A 14217-nucleotide genomic window follows, 5' to 3' on the forward strand; every position below is an offset into this window, starting at 1 on the left:
CAATCTCTCACTAACCTGACATCTTCCTTACTGTCACCTGCAGATCTAGTAGAAACCTGACGTGCCAGGTTCTCTAGGCTCCTAATATTATAGCTGGAAACTGTGTGGCACCTTTGTCACAGAAAATTTGGTAGTGGATATCTTCAGAATGATCCCAGAATGTTCTGGATTTGGCCAGATTTTTGAACTATTTCAATATTTCTAATTTAAATATTGACGGGGCAATTCTAATACCCCCTTCCTTTTCTTTTTTCCTAAGCAGAACTCAATGTCTTTGCTATCTGAATGACTGCTGAAGAAACAGAACTTCTGGTGAGCGTTTAAAATCAAAATGTCACTTGGATCAGTCTCAGCATGCCAGGTAGTGTGAGGTCACCTGTGGGTAGCACTGCTTCTTCTCCTAAGGCTGACCCTGCCTTTGCTGGGTCTTGATATTCTTGGTTACTCTCTTTGAGTTTGAACAATAGCCCAAAGCCTTTGCTTTTGGGGCATTCCCTATGCCCTACCTGAGCCCCAGGCCAGGCTGTACCTTCTCTTTCCCACAGCCTTCAGCTCTTGGTGTTCTCCTTCCTTCCCATACAACATTATATGGGGGAAGTGTGGTCATTCCCTTGTCAGAGACCATGTGGAACCAGGTGTGACCTGCACACGGGCAGACTGCGGAGTGTACCACTTGCAGCCTGTCAGCAAATGGAAGGGATGACAGGAATGACAGAATTAAACTCTTCCCCAAATAACATAATTGCAGGGGACAAATCTGCTTACTAAAGCACAACCATAAGTCACTGCTGTAAAATACAAAAACCTCTTCCTTTGTCAAGTGCAAGCAGACTGCATTGGGTTTCTGCTGGATCAGCAGGCCAAAATTAAGCCATGAAAACAAGCACTAGTCCAGTGATAACTTGCTATACTGAAACTGAAGGACAGTCCTATTACCATGAGGACTACGTATCGGTTGAAGCTGGTAGCTGACACTTTTCAGATTGTTAATCTCCTGCCTTCTCCCTTGGGCCAAGAATGCCTCAGGGTCGGTCTATGCTCTTGACAGTAGCAAAACTGCGTAGGTGGGCACTGCACTGTCTCTAATCAAAATAGCCTATCAGAAGAAGTCTAGCTCACAGCAAAGTGGAACACTGCAGAGGTTACAGTAACAAGGGAAGTAACTGATGCAGAGATGGGGTTTGCCTGAGAAAAAAGCTTTTAAGCAAAAGCATGTACTTCTATGCTGTACTCAGACATCTGTTCAGAGTCATTTCACACTGTATGAACCTCAAGCATCTTTGGCACATTATTAAGAAGGCTAAAGTCACAAATACATTCTGCTTTTGGCTCTTCAGGTAACTGAGAAAGACTTCCCGGTAACAACAGTAACTGATTATATTTCTGTTGTAAGTTAAAATGAGAACACTTTCCTTTCACCACACAGTTCTGGAGTTTGTGTTCGGACTTGGGACAGTTTGCCTGCAAACTTGTTAAAAATATCCATTACCATGAGCTACCCGGGATGTTATCAGGGCATTCCCAGATTCCTTCTCTATAAAAGACAAAATCCAAAAAGATGAAAACAAAGTACCTGAAACATTGCAGCCTCAGCTGTCTTCTTTGTCTACTCAGCCAAGCACACACCAAAAATCTCTTTAGTATTCTAAATCTCCCTTGATTCAGACCTTTGGAAAGGCAAGTGTCAGAGCAAGGGAAGTTGCAATCACAGACTATGACCAGAACCACTGTGGTGCAGATGCTACATGTCAGGCTGTGGAGACTGCTTGCAGGTTCATTTCCATCTCTTGGGATTTCCAGCTACTTCTTTCACCACCGTTTATCCTCAGCCAAAAGCCCTGGTGACATGATGCTTCTCAGAGCTTGTGATTACTCCGGAGAATTTGTTATTTAACAAACTAATTCTGCTCAATCATCCTACCTTTAAGTGAAATTTTCCATGGTCTAATATAATATATGATGATCTTTATTTGCAATATTCTGAAAATTTTGAACATCTAGGAGGCAGTACACCTTCTGCAGACTCATCTTCTACTGGAGAAGAGCTCAGAAATTATAAGGTTGTGGTACTTATTGACTTCTAGCTTGAATGTCAAAATTTGGGGCAAAGGTGTCCCTTCTGACCACATCACAGAACCACAGAATCACAGAACCACAGAATCACAGAATGGTGGAGGTTGGAAGGGATCTCTGGAGATCATCTAGTCCAACACCACTGCTAAAGCAGGATCATCTGGAACAGGTTGCATAGTTTTGTGTCCAGGCAGGTTTTGAGTACCTCCAGAGGAGACTCCACAACCTCTCTGTGTAGTCTGTGCCAGTGCTCTGTCACTCTCAGGTTGGAGAAGTTTTTTCTCAGAAAAAGAACTTCCTGTGTTTTAGTTTGTGCCCATTCCCTCTTGTCCTGTCACTGGGTACAGGTTAGGGGTTGAACTACTGGGAGCAGCTCTGAAGACAAAGATCTGGATGTCCCGGTGGACAGCAAGCTCTCCATAAACCAGCAGTGTGCCTTTGTGTCCGAGAAGGCCAAAGGTACCCTGGGGTGCATTAAGAAGAGAGTGCCCAGCAGGTCCAGGGAGGTTATTTTGCTCCTGTCCTCTGCCCTGGTCCTGCCACTGGGCACCATTGTTTGGCCCCATTCTCCGGACATCTGCCCTTTAGATATTCATAAGTGTTGATGAGATCCTCTCTCACACTTCTTCAGGCTAAACAGACCCAGCTCTCTCAGCCTTTCCTCATAGAAGAAATGCTCCATTCCCATAATCATCCTCACAGCACTCCACCGGACTCTCCAGTAGTTCCCTGTCTTTCTTGAACCGGGGAGCCCAGAATTGGACACAGCATTCCAGATGTGGCCTCACTAAGGCAGTGTAGAGGGGAAAGATAACCTCTCTTAACCTGCTGGCCATGCCCTTCTTAATGCACCCCAGGATACCATTGGTTTTCTTGGGTAGATGGGCACATTGGTGGTTCATGCTTAACTTGTGAACCAGGACTTCTAGGTCCTTCTCTGCAAAGCTGTTTTTCACTAGGTCAAGCCCCAGCCTGTGCTTGGGTTTATTCTTTCTTAGGTGCAGGACCTACACTTGTCCTTATTGAATTTAATTTGGTTCTTCTCTGCCTAACACTCTAGCCTGTTCAGGTCTACATAAGAAAAGTACAGATGCAGATTAGAAAGCAATAGAATGGACTAAAAGAGTTCGTGTGTATGCCCTTTTTGCATAAGGCTGCCATTACAACCCAATAGCAATATAATTCTGCTGCACTGTACCTTCAGCACCTCCTTGAATAAGGAGGCTATCATTTCCCTGTCCCAAACTCTACCTGTACTATCAGAATAACATAATTATCACCAGGCTTAGAGGCATGTTTCTTCGCTGAGGCTCTTTTCTGGCTCACATTCTTCCCAACTCAAAAGGTCAGAGACTCGCCAAATTTTGGTCCTGTTTATCACCAGATTTGGAAAAGCTCTGAGGACCACTGAAGCAATTCATGGCCTCTTTCATACCGGCAAGTGGGATTGTTCAACGTTTACCAAGGAGCAGAGGCCATATAGCGTCGTGTGGAACATTGCAGGGTACAAGCCTGTCACCAGGAAAATGATGACGTCTGACTGTCTGTTTCAAACTTGGTGCTGGTGATGGAGCACTTTTAAAGGGTGATGACAGAGTAGCGCTACAAAAATGTGGGAGAGTCCTAGCTTATCAGATACTTAGTTCAGGTCCAAGCACATTGGGAAGTGGTAGCATCCTGTTGCTGAATGACAATGTCTATTGGAGTGGTGGAATCAGAAGGAGCTGCTGGTTGGTTTATATCCTTGCCATACTCTTGGTGTGCAGGGTTTTTGCAGTGTGCACATGCTTAGAGGAAACCCAAACGAATGAGAACTTCACAAAATATGTTGGCCACAATGTAGACAGTTTCACAATCTGCTCCATAGCTATTCCCAGAATTTGAGACAGGGAAAGATTTGATTTCCCCACCTACATTAAAAAATGTGAAACACTTAAAACTAGAGTGTGGGTGAATAGTACTGACGTAGAAAATGTGTATGTTTTTTAGCTAAATTTACATGAGTTCAGGCTAAATTGCATAGTGGAACAAGAGGTCATCTTGGTGAGAGGCTAACAGAGGTACTAACTTTCATTAAAGAATTGACTTCCTGCTACTCTTCAGGTTAAAAAGTCTTTATTTTATAACAAGGTTTTGTGGTTAATTTTTTTGGTAGTGTCACTTCAGACAAATTATTTTTCAGTGAATATCACATAAAATTTTTGATTCATTTTCCAATGAATGTTTAAAACAAGACTGAGCTACTTAATTAGAAATAATTGTCTATTACAGACATCAAGCCAGGTTCATATAATTTGATTGCTTCATCTAAAGAAGTATTTCAAAAATTATGATAGTACATTTCAATTTTCTACATAATTGGGAGCAAGATCTGGCTTGCTCATTTGATTCCAGTGATTCTCTTAAGGTTTCTGCAATAACAGAGATTTATTGAACTTGTTGAAAATATGTACATTTGCAGCAAACTTATGAAGACTGATTCTTCACTAACCAAACCTGGAATAAATCAGGAGTAAGTCTGCTGAAATCAATGGACTCAAAATAATTGTAGACCGGTATAAACACCTCCTGCCTGTCAGATTTCATATTGCTTTTCCACAGGAGTGACTATATGAATGGCCCTATGAAAAACCAGTGAAGTTATTAAAATTGCCTAGAGCACAGAAGCCCTACTGCTCAAATAACACAGAACTGGATCTGTGTTATGTCCATATCATTTATATTAGTCCAACCATGCAGTATCAGATAGCTTTATGTTTTTGAGGGATTGAAAAAATATTTTTTCCTATGCAAATACAGGAAGCCTAAGTTTATTAAAAAATATATATTTTAGAAAAAGATTGAATTAATTCAATATTCATGTGTATTAAATTGTATATCATCTTTCCTATTTCCTTTTTTTCAATTTCTGTACCAAGAAGGGGAAGCAATACCATCGGATTGAATAGCAGGGACTGTCAGTTCACGGATTCTTCAGAGGAGATTCTAGATGAATATATAGTAATGAATTTGTTTTTCTCTGAGGTTCATTTTAGTCAAACTGTTACAGGTCATAATGAAGACCTACGATTTTTTTCAGGCACTTGACTGCCTCTCATAAATGTCAATATGCCAACATTCATTTATTGGTTACAATGAGGTGTAAAGATGATATAATGAAAATGCTGTCATGTGTCAAAATTACATGAGTCTTGAGCATATTAATGAAGTCATCAAATTTCAACAGAGTTGTAGAAACCCTTGTTAAAATACATTTGGGGTAAATCCAACCCTGAATCATGTGAGGCCTGATCATTTGAGACTTCAATGAGCTTAGCAACATTTCTTTAAGTGATGCCTTTAAGACAGTTGAAAGGTATGCCTTTTAAAAACATCAGAAGGATTTCAGATATTTTAACAGAATGCAATTACAGTTCCTCCCCACTCTAGCATTCCACCACACCACCACACCATTTTTACAGATATAAAGTGCTGCTTCAATACCTAGGAATTCTGTTTACCATATCCTCTGAATATAAGTTATTCCTGAACATCTGAATCAAGAAGCAAAGGGCTATATCCCGGTTGTGGGTTGACCCTGACTGGAGGCCAGGTCCCTACCAAGTCATTTTATCACTCCTCACCTTAGCTGCACAGGGAGGGGAGAGAAAATCACATGGAAATACCCCTCATGGTAAAGGCAGTTTAATAAAGTAAAATCAAAGTTTGTGTGTGGAAGCAAAGGAAAACCAGAAGATTTATTCTCTCTTTCCCATCAGCAGGTGATGTCTGTCCTCTTCCTGGGAAGCAGGGCTTCAGTGTGCATAACAGCACTCCAGAAGACAAACATAAACAATGAATGTCCCTCCTTTCTCCTCATGTCTCTGGGTTCCTGTTGCAGAGCAGAGATCATATGGTATGGAATATCCCTGTGGTCAGCTGGGGCCAGCTGTCCTGGCTGTGTCCCCTCCCAAGATCTTGACCACTGCCAGCCATAAAGTGGTGGTGGTGGGAACATTGGAGAGACAATCTGGTACTGTGCCAGCACTGCTCAGGAGGAGCCAAAACCCTGGTGTGTTACCAACACCTTGATGGCTGCCAGTGTACAGCCCAGCGCTGTGGGGGCTGCTGGGGGAAAATTAACTCTATCTCACCCAGAACCAATACAATTTCACAGCAAAGAAGACTGCACTGAGAGTTCAAACTTTTTATAGCTGCCTGGCATCTACCTTCCAGTATCAACTCTGTCCTGTTTCAGTTTAAACAGCTTCTTTTTCCTCCAGAACTGATCATCTCAATAAAAGCAGCACAGTTATGACTTTGGCACATGAAAACTATCACCTCTATGTCACTGGCACCTATCTGCTGACCGAATCATTACATGTAGATGCTTTGTAGAAGTACACAGCTGCTTGTTTTGAAGCTTCAGGGTGAATACTTCTGTGGTGATGGTAGAGTTCAATATCTCCTCAGTACATATTTCCATGAATCTCAGTTTGAACATATTTCCATTGCCTCTCTGCCAGCTTTTGATGGAAAGAGCTTACGAAGATTTAAGGGACTGAAGTGTTCAGAGGACTATATAACATAAGATTGGGACCAAAAATCACCGATGTCTAGCTGGTTTTTGTGACTGTAACTGAATCTTTTTTAAGCCCAGTTGGTCTGTTTTTCCACCCTCTATAAAAAACAAAAGATGCTTTATGAAGTACTTTGATGTTTGTGAATAGTTGTTCTATATGATACAGTTAGGGACAAGAGGAAGAGACTACATGTCTGCCCACATCTGTGGGGTTGTTAAATCACATTCCATCTCTGTCTAATTTGACACAGTCTATGCAGTTACTCATTTGGAGACTTTCTTTATTCCTATAAAACAAGCTAAAGAGCTTGTGTTCAGCCTCTGGTTCATTCCTCCCAGTTTACTGTCCTTTCTTTAAAGTCTACAATAAGATAAGCAACAACATCAGGCCCTACTTCTTGCCTTTGGAGTTCTCTCTTTACTACATATTTTCTGGATTTTCTTTATATGTTATTAAAAAAAAATCTTACAAAATGTCTACAAGCGCTACTAGTGAAGGAGCTGCTTCACTTGATTTGGCCGGAGTAGCTCTGACAAGCAGAATCATGGCAATTACATGGCAACTGCCACTGATGGTGCAGTCCAGTCTGTTCTTGAATATGCTGGAATGATCTCAGAAAGAATGAAAGTTCTGAATCTGGTAGGAAATAGTTTCGTTGCACCAGAGGTTTGTTGCAATTTAGAGAAGTTATTTTCCACTCTTCCGATTTATTGCTTCTATTAATTCTAGTGAATCACATGTAAAATTCTGACCTTTTAAACAACACTTCTGTTGTAATTTTCATCTGCAGACTAAAGTTGAAGTGATGATCACCATGTTTCCGAAAGCAGCCGTGAATGTCTAAAATCAGTTTAGAGCAGCTTGGGTTTCTGAAAATTAAAGACAATCTTCAATCCTTGCAGTAACATGATTGCCACACAGACTTAATCAGCTTCAGATACAGTGATACCAATAAGAAATCAGATATATGACTCAGAATACCGAGCACAGCTGGTTTAATTTTTCTCATAAATTTGTAAAGGTTTAGCTTTTCTCCTTGCACTGAGAAACTAAATTGCAAGATGATAACCCTAACACTAGGAAAATTGACCTCCCTTATAAAAAAGTTAGGGAGATAACCTGCATCAATTAAAACTCTAGAGATGATTCAGTAAAATCGAGGCTAATATGAGTGTAATAGATAAGCAATGTTTACCTGGACACAGAGGGCAGTTTTGCCGATGGGTTAAAGAGAAGGCAGCCTGCTGGGTTAGAAAAGGCAACTGCAATCACTGGAAGGCATCCTGGAAACAGACAGTGAAAGGAATTGCTGCTCACAAGTAGTTAGGATAGAGTAAAAGTAGACACCAAGTAGGACTAGAAAGCCAGGTGAGGAATAAAAGGGACCCAAAACAGCTTTGACAGAAAACAGCCTGGAAACAACCTTCTCAGGGCATTTTAGAGACAATGTCAACATGTCCCATTTAAGCTTTGTTCCCTATAGTTTCTCCAGACCTAAATTTAGCGTTGTGTATTTTTCCCTGGAGGAAGAAAAGGAGCTTTTATACCTGCAAACAGTGCTTTTTGTAAAATAGAAATGCCTAGGTGAAGCATGCAGTTTGTACTTTCTAAGAATATTTCCCCCCCTTTCCCTTCACCCTCACCTTCCCCAGACCTGAAATTTAACAAAATTTCCTGACAAGAAAGAACTACACCACCCCCCCGAAACTGCATACAGGATCAATGAAAACTTCTTATCTAGTTTCTTGAGGACTGCTTGAGTCAGGAGTTTGATTTGTAAAACATTAAGTGTATTTGCTGTTATTGATAGGTTTCAATCTCCAAGAATGTTTTTAGAATTATCTGCAATTCTAATTCTAGTGCTGGAAGGGATAGTAGGCCATAGTCTGTAATAATCTTACAGCTAAATTAAGTAAATTCTTAACTGGAATTCATTCACAAGTAATAAATTCTGGCATGCTTCCAACTTTCAGGGAGTTTCCTTTATTGATCTGAATATTTGATTATAGGGATGAATGCAGGATATAAATCCAGCTGTTGTGTTATTGTGTTTTAATAAGCATATTCTTTTATCTGGGCATACAGCTGACCATCATCACTGGGATATGTTTGGAATGCTACACCTGTGGGTTTTGTTTGATTTTTTTTGATGTTTTATTATTTGTTCTTCAATTGGATCTTGAACAGATGACATAAAGCTTCTACTGTCTTAAGTCAACAATGTAACAATGTAGTCATTCTTCAGTCTTATAGGCTTCAGCTTCATCTTTATTTCTATTTATTTATTTATTTATTGCCTCTTCCTCTAGAAACACAAAACCCCATGAGCTGAAATCCTAAATCTCCTTATTCTGGTCTAGTGTATTGAGTGCAATCCACAAGTCTTGAGAAATCAGAAATTTCACCCTGGGGTGATGGTGTTCAACTTGTGGAGTCAAACAGCTGCTGCACATATCAGATCTCCAAAGTCATGTCTGGTACATGACTCAATCTACCTGCTAGACCTAAATGAGGCTGGTGTTACCAAGGTGACAAAGTAAAAATTTGTAGCTTCAAATCTTGTAATTAGAAGCCTGACCTTGCTTTGATGAATAATTACTGCTTTGTGTTTACTCGTGAGTTCAAGTAACACTTGGGGTACCTCCTTGGGTTTCTCTGTCCAAAGAGACTTATGGGAGTTGGGCTTCCTGTCTTCACCCTCCCACAATTTTGAGTCATATTTATGTCTCAGCATACAGTGTAGGGTTCAGTGAACAGCCTCTGCTCTCTGGGCTTCCCTGTAGGTCCCATGCTTCAATCCTCTATTCCCCTATTGGCTCCAGCTTTGTACATAATCTACTAGGTTACAGTACTCTGAATCCATTGAAGCTTTTCAAGTACATCAGTGATGAGATCTTTTTAATATTGATAATTTAATTTCACACGTTTTACAGCATTTTCTGTGAATCAAGCAAGCTAACCAAATATAGGATTTATTCCTCTTTTCAGTATGAGAACTTTCAGGCAGTTGCATCAATGTAATAACCAGTTCAGGGAACTCTGTCTCCTTATTTCATGTGTGAGGTTGAGGGCTGATTTGCTCAGCCTGAAGAACCAAAATCTTACGCTGTGGTTGTTGTTATCAGACAAATATATAATGAAATTAAAAGGTTTGAAATGCACAAATGTGCCATTTTAAAATCTACAAAGGCTATGACAGATATTCTATATCTGAGTATCTCTGCAGTTAAGACAGGCTATTTCCTTGTTCTCCTTAAAGCATTGTTGGACACTAAGTAGGAGGCAAAATTAGGGGTATTTTATATTCTGGATTAAACTTCACAATTGACCCATACCAGCCTCAAAATCTTTAGCTTCTATTCACCTTTGAATGTAGTAATCTCTTTTAAGTTCTGTTAGTGTTGTTGCAGGAGAGAAAATTACTGATACATGTTTGGAAAATCCAATTTTTTGGAAGAATTTAGACACACAAATCTTGTTTGCAGTTAACTGTAAAGCAGAGAGTTATTTTAAAGTCACTATGGTCAAAATGAAAGCACCTGAGACACATTTTTTCAAATTCCTTTTCATTATGTAACTGTTTCTGATAGTAGCTAGATTTCATGTAAGTGGGTTTTTCAGTGTCAGCACTTAGCAGTAGATAATATATGTTTCAAATGCGAATCAATGATAATGTCAATGCTTTGTTCACGGTATTCTAAATTCATTAGTGAGGAAGAAAGGGAATGTTTTGGGAAGCGTTTCTGAAACAGATGCACTCTTTCTTGTTTGTTCATATTAATTGGGAAGGTGCTTTGATGATGCAGTTGGTTACTTACAGTGCAGGTGAATTTAGTTTGAAAAGACCTTTCCAGATGCCTGAGAAGGTAAAGCAGCAGTTATTTTGTACTTGTTATAACAGCCCTTGATCTCATTTCATACTATATGTTATCTTCAACTGTGTGTTTACTCTTTGTTGAATTGTATAGACTTACTTTGTTCTGGACATCTGTAGCAAGTTTGTCTTTATCTGTAAAAGAAAAAAAGAAATTAATCCTCAAGAAGCTACCTATCCTCTTTCCTTTTATGAATAACCTCTATTTGACATTCTCCAAACACAAGAGGTTATGGAACTCCACCTGTTAACTCTTATTGTGAAAGGCTCTGGTGGGATTTTTTAAAAGCTCCTGTACCTTTGACCATTCATTTCAAACATCATGTGTGAACATGAGAGATTTCTGCTGTCCTGTGTTTTGGTTCTGTTCCTGGAAAAAAAAATACCAAGTGTTTCAGATTAAAGCCTTGCATGGAACCACTGATTTCAATGGGGAAATACCTTTGTGATTCTCATGTGCTGATCCTTTAAAATCAAAGACCAGGGATCTAGATATTTTAACGTAAAATTTAGATCTTTGCAACTTTTGCCTAATCCTGGAAAAATTTAAACCCCTTTAGCACTTCTGGTTGTTTTTTTCCTCTCTCTCCTATCTTCTCCTTCCCCCCTGAAAAGACTCCAAGTATCTGCAGCTTTTTAACTACCCAGTGACTTAAGGTTTGATACCCCTGACTTACCCCATATTTTATCTCACACCTAATACCCACACATCACAGCTAATTGCAGCAAGGCCTTTCCCTGTCTATACACTTCTGGACAGGCATTTAGCTGAGCACACATCCTAAGCTCACAGAAAATAGAGGAAACACTAACTACTTTCCCTTCAGTCTCACCTTACTCAGTAGTCTATGCTTGGAGCAATCACCAGGCATGGGATGATCATAGTTCAAAGCCTCTCTCTTCCTACAAGGAGCAAATCTTTCATAGATTATTTCTTGTCCTAGATCCGTTCCATAGAACTCTGATCACACTTGATTCAGTGGGGCCATATGTATCTTCTCTGCTGTATGGAACTATATGGAATCTGCTCCATGTTGCTCAAATTAAAACTAAAGGGAATACTACTAACTTCCACTTTCTTTCAGCTTTTACTCAAACTAGATGATGTTCAGTCTTTCCTGCATAAGAAAGGGAAATGAAAAACAGTCGATTTATGCCTGAAAGTCCTTCACAGAGACGTCTGCACTATGGAATGGATGAAACCTTAATCTTTCATTCAAATAAAGGAAGTTTGCTTTCCCTGCCTTGGTGGTGTTTCTGGTCCAATGAAGGGGTGTTTCTGGTCCAAGGAAGGTCCCTGGCAGAGATGGACTGTGACCAAATGCCAGTCTCAACACTGAGCTGCTGTAACTACTGACCCCTCCCACAACAAACACTCAAGGAAATGTTAGTATAGTTTAAAAAATAGACACTGAAGTACAGATTTGACACTTGGGAGAAGTTCAGCAATAAACTTGGAAAAGCTCAATATCTTTTACCAAATTGCAGTTTTCATATATATAACAAAACCATTTCCTGTCTCAGCTTTTTGGCAGAGAATACCACAAACATCGAATTAGTTTTCCATATTACCCCTCTGTAATTACCTTACATAAAAAAAAAAAAAGATGACTGAACAAAATGTTATTTGACTCAGTATGTGTTATGAATATAAATCATAAGAGGATATACTTACTGTATCAAAAAAATCTTATCATTGTTCATTTGTTCATTTGAAATCATCATTGTTGCAACAATTCAGTGATAAGAAAATATGTATATAGAAGGAGACTGGGAGCTGGAAGAAAATGTATTAATGTATTTTTTATCCAAAAAACAACTTTTCAATTGGCCCTTTTTTTCCATACTGGTCATTATCTTTTAAATGTGTACATCGAAACTCATAAAATATGTTCCAGTGAAATGAAAATTAAAGTGTATTTTTTACTGCAAAGTGCTTACAAATCCTTAGGTCTTATTTTTACAGAATTTCGCTCAGACTTAACAATCCTCTTGAAACATGAGCTGTAGAATAGGTAAGCACTAAGCTACTGAGCTGAATAATAAATATTTGGTCCTTCACTTGTGTGAATTGTTCCTAAGACTTTCAGAGGATCTCTTCTGTGTCTTTAATCAATGTTGAAGTAGCAGAAATTTAAACAGTAAGGACCAGTTCTGAAGGAATTTATCAGCAGTTCCACATAAGTTATGTGCAATCAGGATAAAAAATAAAGCTTTTCATCAGCTTCATGAGATGAGCTCTAAGGCTTAGACTTCTTGTACTCATTTTCTGCTTTGCATGGGTGGCAGGTGATATTATGGAACTGAATGAATCCATTTTTGGAATAGAAAAAGGATTCTGAGATAGAGTGTAATTTCCTCCCTCCCTCCCTTGCTTCCCCCTTCCCTTCCCTTCCCTTCCCTTCCCTTCCCTTCCCTTCCCTTCCCTTCCCTTCCCTTCCCTTCCCTTCCCTTCCCTTCCCTTCCCTTCCCTTCCCTTCCCTTCCCTTCCCTTCCCTTCCCTTCCCTTCCCTTCCCTTCCCTTCCCTTCCCTTCCCTTCCCTTCCCTTCCCTTCCCTTCCCTTCCCTTCCCTTCCCTTCCCTTCCCTTCCCTTCCCTTCCCTTCCCTTCCCTTCCCTTCCCTTCCCTTCCCTTCCCTTCCCTTCCCTTCCCTTCCCTTCCCTTCCCTTCCCTTCCCTTCCCTTCCCTCCCCTCATCTCCCCTTATCTCCCCTCCCCTCCCTTCCCCCCTCCCTCCCTCCCTTCCCCCCTCCCTCCCTCCCTCCCTCCCTCCCTTCCTTCCTTCCTTCCTTCCTTCCTTCCTTCCTTCCTTCCTTCCTTCCTTCCTTCCTTCCTTCCTTCCTTCCTTCCTTCCTTCCTTCCTTCCTTCCTTCCTTCCTTCCTTCCTTCCTTCCTTCCTTCCTTCCTTCCTTCCTTCCTTCCTTCCTTCCTTCCTTCCTTCCTTCCTTCCTTCCTTCCTTCCCCTGCCCTCTACCTCTTCCTCTCCCTTTCCCTTTTCTTTTTCCTTTCCCTTTCATGTTATTTTTTATTGTCTGGAACTGTACAATGGGCTTTGTGTTTTTCACACTAAACACTGACAGGTTTTGACCTTACCAGTGCATAAACACATCTCCTCAGCCATTTTTCTTTTAATTGATTTCATATGCTTTTGTACAGGCCAAAGCTGTGCAAAGTGCTTTCCTTCTGCCCAAACCATAACCATGGCTTCTCTGTGTTAATCACATTATATTATTTTTTTGTTCTAGCATAGTCTTTGTTGTAGAAAAAATGCAAATCAGTCTTTTAACCTTGCAGTCATCATTTGTTTTGACACTAGCATTTCTATAAGGCTAAAGAGCAAACACCAGACTGTTCCTTGCATTTGTGGTCTGACACGACATTTTTGCACTAGAGGAAGATATGTATTTTATCATGGTATATTTCTAAAAACAGGAGTGTCAAGGGTATGTTGGAGCATAATGGCAACATAGAAAAAGATCCTGAGACATTATGGATTCGGTTATTGTACCGCTGATGGTAATGATGCCCTTGCCTCTCCTGTCATCCTTTAGCTCTTGTGGTGCCCCTATTTTTAAATTACAACAATTTTCTATAATGAAATCTGAAAAGACTTTTCAGAGATCAATATTTGCTTTTAAAACAATTATGATGCATGGTCTCCTCCATTTTAGTGCAGAAATATGATGATTGCCCCCCACATATCAAGAAG

The sequence above is a fragment of the Gallinula chloropus genome (genome assembly GCF_964237585.1).
Source record: "Gallinula chloropus genome assembly, chromosome: Z".
NCBI classification, from domain to species: domain Eukaryota; kingdom Metazoa; phylum Chordata; class Aves; order Gruiformes; family Rallidae; genus Gallinula; species Gallinula chloropus.